The sequence below is a fragment of the Aptenodytes forsteri genome, unplaced genomic scaffold, assembly GCF_000699145.1.
Source record: "Aptenodytes forsteri isolate BGI_AS27 unplaced genomic scaffold, ASM69914v1 Scaffold63, whole genome shotgun sequence".
NCBI classification, from domain to species: domain Eukaryota; kingdom Metazoa; phylum Chordata; class Aves; order Sphenisciformes; family Spheniscidae; genus Aptenodytes; species Aptenodytes forsteri.
Genome location: NW_008794709.1, coordinates 2,731,890 through 2,739,331, shown reverse-complemented (window position 1 = coordinate 2,739,331; position 7,442 = coordinate 2,731,890). Strand labels below are relative to the sequence as shown.

General features: G+C 42.6%; 1 non-coding gene across 1 annotated transcript; it reads right to left on the bottom strand.

The window, feature by feature from the left end:
- Positions 1 to 7,151: 7,151 nt before the first annotated feature.
- On the bottom strand, positions 7,152 to 7,241 carry TRNAY-GUA. Its single transcript is given in 2 exon segments — positions 7,152 to 7,187; positions 7,205 to 7,241. It is a non-coding gene; the product is annotated as a tRNA-Tyr (tRNA).
- Positions 7,242 to 7,442: the final 201 nt, after the last annotated feature.

Sequence of the window (7,442 nt, the reverse complement as noted above, 5' to 3'; positions counted from 1 at the left end):
TTATTTCTGATTTTTTGTTAAATACACCATTTTACGACACATACATTGTTGCTACATTGTGACAAGCTTTTAACTAGTAAGGAAGAAGCTTTTACAATTGTGTTTCTGAAAAGGCTCCAATTTATTTCTCATAAAGATCCTTGGGATAAAGAGCAGATTAATGTTCAGAAGTAAGTTAAATGAAAAATTGAGGCTGCTCAGAAGGAGATGTTAAAGGCTGACTGGCACAAAAGGGTACTTTCTGGCAAACTTCTCGAAGCACTAAAAGAAAAGGGTCAAGAGTCATCTGCTTAAGTAATGATCTCCAAGGCAAAAATATTGGCTGGTCAATCCCATAACTACAATGGACTATTATATGTATGTTCTATAGGCTGAATGCATCAATTATACTCATCATGTGGCTTCTTGAACATGCTTAACTTGCTATTTATTCAATGTGATAGCACATAAATTAATGCAAAGGCATACATGAGTGTTTTATACCTCCTCTGCTCTATTTTGAATTTTGAGGATCATTGGTTTCACTATGAATAATTTAGAGGGAAAAACTTCCAGAACTGAGGGGAGTGGTGGGGCACGTCTGTGTCTACGAGAAAAGTTCTGTCCACTAACCACACTTATGCAGGATGGGAAACAGCTTTGCCAATCAATAAAGCATCATAATTCCTCTCCTAACAGGAAATGAGGACTCAGTGCAATACTGCAGTTTTAATTTTAATGCAATTTAAAAGAAAAAAACACCCAACACCAGATGCTCATCAGAAGACCATTAAATGTTATTACTATATACCATTTCCCTTAGAAACTCTCATGGTTAAAAATCAACAATAAGCAGCAGCCTATAGCCTTTTATAGTGAGTCTCTTCAGCTGCAGTTCAGTTAAGAGGTCTGACAGGTCACAAGACTCATCACAAGTTTGATTATTTCTCAATAGGCAAGCTGGGATGAGGATAATTGCTATGTTTTTGCAGACCACCTCACCACAGAGCCCCTCATGCTCTCCTTCCTTCAGCCTGATGAAACGTGGCTCAAACACAGCTTCATGTCCTCTCTGTTTTTCCACTGTCCTTTCCTAGATACATAAGCTGTTTCATTTCTTACAAAGGACTGAGCGCTGGCCCATTCACATGCAAGTGGTTTCCTGCAGGAAAGCAACAGCACACCACAGCTGGTGGATGGGTGGGTGCACGCACCTCTGAGCAGGGCTCCTGCACCAGCAGCCCTGCCTGATTACCACCACTCTCCTTCTTCTCTGTTTTGACCACAGCAGAAGGAGCTCTCCCTTCCAGCGCACACCACTCGGCTCTCCTGGCATGGGGTCAGTGCTGGAAAACTAGTTGGGGCGATGCTCTGAGATTTAAAACAGCAATATCCACCTAGAGTTTTATCCACTGGTAGTTTGATATCTTTCTGGGAGAAGGAACCAAGGAGATCATTCAGGCTGCAAAGCTGATGCAAACTGAAATCAAGGGAAAACTCATTGCTGGTTTCTTGGAGGGTTAAGCCAACTGTTTACCAAAAGTGAGGAACTCCAGAAGCGAGGAAAGGTGGTCAGTACACACAGCAGTCAGAGCCTCTGAAGTCTCGGGCGACATTTCCTGCTCTGCTGCAGCCTTTTAGGACCCATCACTCAACAGCAGCAGTCTTAGGGACTAACAATGTTCTGTGAAATAGGGACATTGGTACCTCTCCATGTCACAGGGACATGAGGATGGACACACTAAAGATTGTGTGGCATTCAAAACATAACGATTGCAGAAGAGCTTTACACCAACATTAAAATTATTAGGGTTTTTAGCTCCACGTACTCCAAAAAGGGCAATATGGAGTACCAACACTTCAATTCTGAATTTAGAAGAGACCCTTAATTCACAAATACAGATCTTCTCAGGCCTCTGTAAGGTTTGGGGGACTTAAGCAGCAATCATGCTTCACCAGTTCACATTTCTTTCCTCAGCCTTCAAATAAACATTAAACATACTGACCCAAGAGTCAGTGGTAACTTTCCTCCCATAACCCCTGGGAAACGGAAGGGTAGCGTCCTGCAGGAAAGGGGAATGCTGAAACCTCTCTAGACTCCACAAAGAAGGAGCCAGGACCCTTAGCATCCCTCCTAAGCACGAAAGCACAGACGGACAGACACAGACTCCCTTCTTAGGAACTGGCAACAACACGATACATCCAGCTCACAAATTAGGTAGAAAGAAGTGGCTTGCAGTGTCAAAGAAGCATCCGACACTGCTTTCTGTGAGGAGGCTGTGTTCAAATAGTACCAGCTTCATTTTCAGAGCAGACATCTTTAAGCAGTCAGCTAAGTAACCCCAATGCTGCAGTGAGAGTGCTGAGAATCTTCTAGGAAATTAAGCCAAACAGCTACAGCACCTCATCACTAAGGAATAATTGAACACTTTGATATGACAATTGATTATTGTGCATTGATTAAAGCTGGCAAGAGAGCATACATTCTCCAGATGACTTTCAAATTACAAAGCCACAAACTTCAAAGCTGATTTGGATTCACACAACAAAATACATTTTGTTATTTACAATGTAAAAAAAAATCTTTGTAAATGAGGCAAGAATTTTAAAACAGTGAATGGTGAAATGGCACAACTTGAAATAAGGAACTAATCAATGCTATCAAAATGGCTTCAATCTGTCCTGAGGACTCTAATCATTTCCAGATGATAACATGGGACTGATTGGATGTCTCTGGCAGCAATTCTTATCAAGGTCTGATTATAACAACTACAATGGGAAGAAGAAAAATTGATTTGGTAGAGGGTGGTTAAGAAGGCCTGAAGAAATGTGCAAACAGTTGCTTGGTTCGGTGTAAACCTACCTGATCCAACAACTGCTGTTGGTCATTTCCAGCCATGCTGAGATGCTTTTCATAAATTCAGCCAAACACACACCGGAGAATAGTTTTTACTTCATGGTAAAAGCAAACCAATTTGCAACTACTTGCAATTTCTACAAACCAGCAAATCATCAGCAAAGCATCTTGACTTGCTTCCTGGTTTTAAAAGCCTTTTCAGGCTCTCCTTAATTGCACGTTATTTTCATTGCCATGATTCTACCTCTAGAGATGTAAGGGAACTGCGTAGTTGTTACTATTTATTTGCATTATTACTCCAGGACTATGTGACTTCAATCTGTCCTGAGGACTCTAATCATTTCCAGATGATAACATGGGACTGATTGGATGTCTCTGGCAGCAATTCTTATCAAGGTCTGATTATAACAACTACAATGGGAAGAAGAAAAATTGATTTGGTAGAGGGTGGTTAAGAAGGCCTGAAGAAATGTGCAAACAGTTGCTTGGTTCGGTGTAAACCTACCTGATCCAACAACTGCTGTTGGTCATTTCCAGCCATGCTGAGATGCTTTTCATAAATTCAGCCAAACACACACCGGAGAATAGTTTTTACTTCATGGTAAAAGCAAACCAATTTGCAACTACTTGCAATTTCTACAAACCAGCAAATCATCAGCAAAGCATCTTGACTTGCTTCCTGGTTTTAAAAGCCTTTTCAGGCTCTCCTTAATTGCACGTTATTTTCATTGCCATGATTCTACCTCTAGAGATGTAAGGGAACTGCGTAGTTGTTACTATTTATCTGCATTATTACTACAGACAGGAATCAGGACTATGTTTTCCTTGCCATCATGAAAAACTTTACAAAGATATGACCCTGCTCAAAGAGCTTTGCCTAAATATGCATGACCAGAGGCAACAGGTGGCTACAAGAGAGCAACCGCAGCAGAAAATACTTACAGAGCTCAAAGGAAAGCAGTGGGCTCTGTACAAAGTTAGGTCTTCAGTCCTATCACTGCTGCAGCGCTACATTTCTGGGCTGAAACCTGATACCGGAACATGCAGCTCGCATCATTCAAAATTTGGAAATTACTCAGATTTTCTGAAGTTTCTTTAAGGTTAACCAAATTTCCTTAGGCAGGCCCTGCATTGCTCAGTTGTTTCACGTTGCGTTGGAAGAAGCATTCCCTGCAATATGGCTTTGATGCAACCAGGTGAAATCAGGTGTCCAGAGCGAGGCTGGGATTCATTTATATTGGAAAATCAAAACAAAGTTCAAGATGTATAAAGTCATTCAAAGCAAGTACAACTGAGAACTTGGAGTTATGCCAGTGCCAAAATTGCACTTTTAATTTTTAATGAAAAGTTACTTTCAGAATGAGCACAGACAAGACCAGTCACACACCATGTAACACTTGTTGCTTAGCGAAGGTGCAAAATAACCATGTAAGAAGTGCTGCGGGCACAGGCGACTGGATCCGACTCACCAAGCTGTCCTATGGGAATGCAAGCACTGCTCTTTCCTTTAGGGAGAAAGTACAGATATTTTGCAATATGTTTACGCCAACTGTATGAGCCTCAATTTCTTCACCACGCAGTATTCTGCTTCTAAGCTAGGGGATAGGTTAAAAGTTTGTTTTGGGACAAGAGCTGAGACAAGAAGAGGAAAAAAGTGTTTCGGAAAGGGAAGGAACATTATCTTGTCTAATAGGAGCTTACTACTGCTGGTCTGTCGTGTCCCCAGCTGGTTACGTCTTTGTTTCAGAAGTCTGGTCCATGGGGTGCCACTCCTCAGGCAAGGACACAATGACCTTCACAACATCCGATGAGCCAGAGAAGTTTGGCTGTCAGAGAAAGCTTATTCAAGATTAAAGAGAAGGCTGAAGCTCCTAAACACAGAAGACAACAACATTTTTAAATACCTCCTACCTTTGCTATCTGAAGTTCAACTCACGCGTGAGAAAAACACCAGAACTTTATTTAAATTCACATTTCTGGCCTAATGGCTACAGTCGCTGGAACTTCTATACAATTACCTTGTGCGGATGTCATTGTGGAGAAAGGCACGGAGTCAGTGTCACCACTGTGTCAGTATGGGGCAGTCCTGGTAGCTGAAATAGCATGACATGAAACAGTCACGGGATAACAGAAGCTAACCACATCAGGTGGTATTCTCCACCAGGACCCAGTTACCCACTGGTGTGCAGTAATATGGGGGTGAATCCATGCTGTAACAACTCAGCCTTTTCAACCAGAGAAAGAACACCACTTGGGATGAGAACCTACGTTTAATTAATCCTTTCTCCCTCCGTTCTTGTTTCAATCACACCTTGTGCAACCCAGACTGAAATATTAAGTCAGCAAAGACCTGCACATCAACAAAATACCTGTGAGGCAGTCAGTCCATTTGTCAGTCACCACCATTCCCCAGTCTCAGGGAAAGCATCGGTCCCTTCTCTGACACGAGCACAAGGATTTACTTTTCACGATTATTGGCAGATTTTGAATTAAAAGCTTTAGGCTTATTGCAGCAATTAAATGCATGAGTCATGTATTCACTCATTTGGAAAGGTTCCTGCTTTGTCTTATTGCTCACCAAGACCGTAAAAGGCACATTGCAAGGAGGAAATCTGTCCCAGGCGCCACGGGACAGATTTGTAACCCAGGCTGGTTACAAATACACCTGAGCTCCTCCTGTGGCATCACCCAGGCTCATACCCCTCTCCTCGTCTAAAGCAACTGCCAGATTCCCACCGTAAACGCTGCTGCTGTGCCTCCTCCTCCCTGGGAGTCCTAGCAGGGCTGCGAAGGAGGCTGCTTGCCTTTCCCACCCTTGCTTTTACAACCCCATCCCACTGTGGGAGGACCTATGGAGCAATAATAGGTCTCTCCCCCAGGGCCTGGAGAGCTGGTTGTGCTGTTGAGAGGAGAGGCAGAACTGCCTCCCTCCCGTACTGTGCCTCCCTGTGCTGAAAGCCCATTATGGTTATGAAGTTGTAAGTGTGTACTGCTATGCAGGCTGAAGAGGAATTAATGCAGCTGGATTTGGAAGGACAAAGAAAACTGGTGTTCTACTATGATCGATGGTCATTGATCTGACGTTAACTAGTAAAAAAAAAAATCTTTTAAAATACTGGAATTACATATAATCGCTTGATTATTCATTCTAGCTTGGCCCTGGTGCCTTGATGCATTTGACTCCAACTTCTAGCAAATATTTCTCATTGAGCAATACTAATATATTTATTTATAACAGAGTGAAAGGTAAGAAACCAAACAAAGTTGCCACCTCCTTCTCCTATCTTTGTTCAGCTTAGCACTGTGCTTTGCATGAGGAGATGCTTTGCGTGAGAAGCTTTCCATGAGCTTTGGGATTTGGATCCCTAATGTCGTCGCATCTAATGTAAATATCTAAAAACCTCTAATCTTTTCTTTAATAAAGCTTCTTACAGACCTCTCAGAGCTGATTGTGTCCTGTGAAAGTCACAGGACAGTTTCCTGTGTGAAACAAAATTTTCTTTAACAGATCACCCTGCCCTGTTTTCTACTCTCTGAAAGTTTCCGATGTTGGTTTCGGTATGAATGAGTTCTTAGAATGTCTCATTAACCTGGCCTGTGGTCTCCTTTCATACGGTTCTACTGCCTTTTTCGTACACATTTCCTTTGTAACCAGCCCCAACCTTTACAATACTTCATTGAAATGGACAGTGCGTGGAAATGGTACACCTCAGAGCAGTGTGCACAGTGGTATTCACAACCCTCTCATGAGGCCAATGATTATAGTTGCATGTAGTGGCTGTCTCAGACAAATATCTGGACCTGAACGATCATGGTGTTCCTGTCCTCCCAAAAACATTTTTCTTCCCCATCGCTCCTAGTCCCCTCCCACTCAAAACCTCAGAACTTCAAAATGCAAGAACGGGATAGGAAAAGGGGTGAAACCAGCAACAACGAGGACCCAGTAACTGGACCTCCCCCCATTTTCCACACCCAACTCAGCTAAAAGAGGCTGTGCAAGCTCTGCACTGTGGGTCTGCTCTAGCTAACAAGAGTCTGTGGAAGGTGTTGAGCCCCTGCAGAAGAGAAGCTCGTACGATTGGCATCAACTGATTAGGTAGTGAGGTGGCAACGGTCCAAGCACCATAGCTGTAAGAACCAGCTGAAGCAGACAAGGAGGGTAGTGAAAATGAAATCCTCGAAAGTGGCATGTTTTAAATAGACTAAATTTCTCACGGGGTGTAGAGTGGCATATGGTTGGAAAGGGCAGTTCTGCAAAGTTGTAAATTCCAGAAATAAGTGAAAGACAAAAACCAAAACAAAACCCCAAAACCTTTCCTTCGAGCCGGAATTGAACCAGCGACCTAAGGATTACTTTCCAGAGACAGCCTACAGTCCTCCGCTCTACCAGCTGAGCTATCGAAGGAAGATGAAGAAGTGCCAAGAATAAGTCAAGACTGTATCAACAATAGCCTTAGGCTCTAATGGGCCTCCATATGTATTGCTTTTCACAACAGCAAAACAGTCTCCAAAAAAAGGCACAAAGCTAACTTTCCTGCAAAATTGGATTTTGGTTACAAAACTGCCAGTTTTCTGCCAAATAGTTCACAGCTCTTGTAAGACTGTT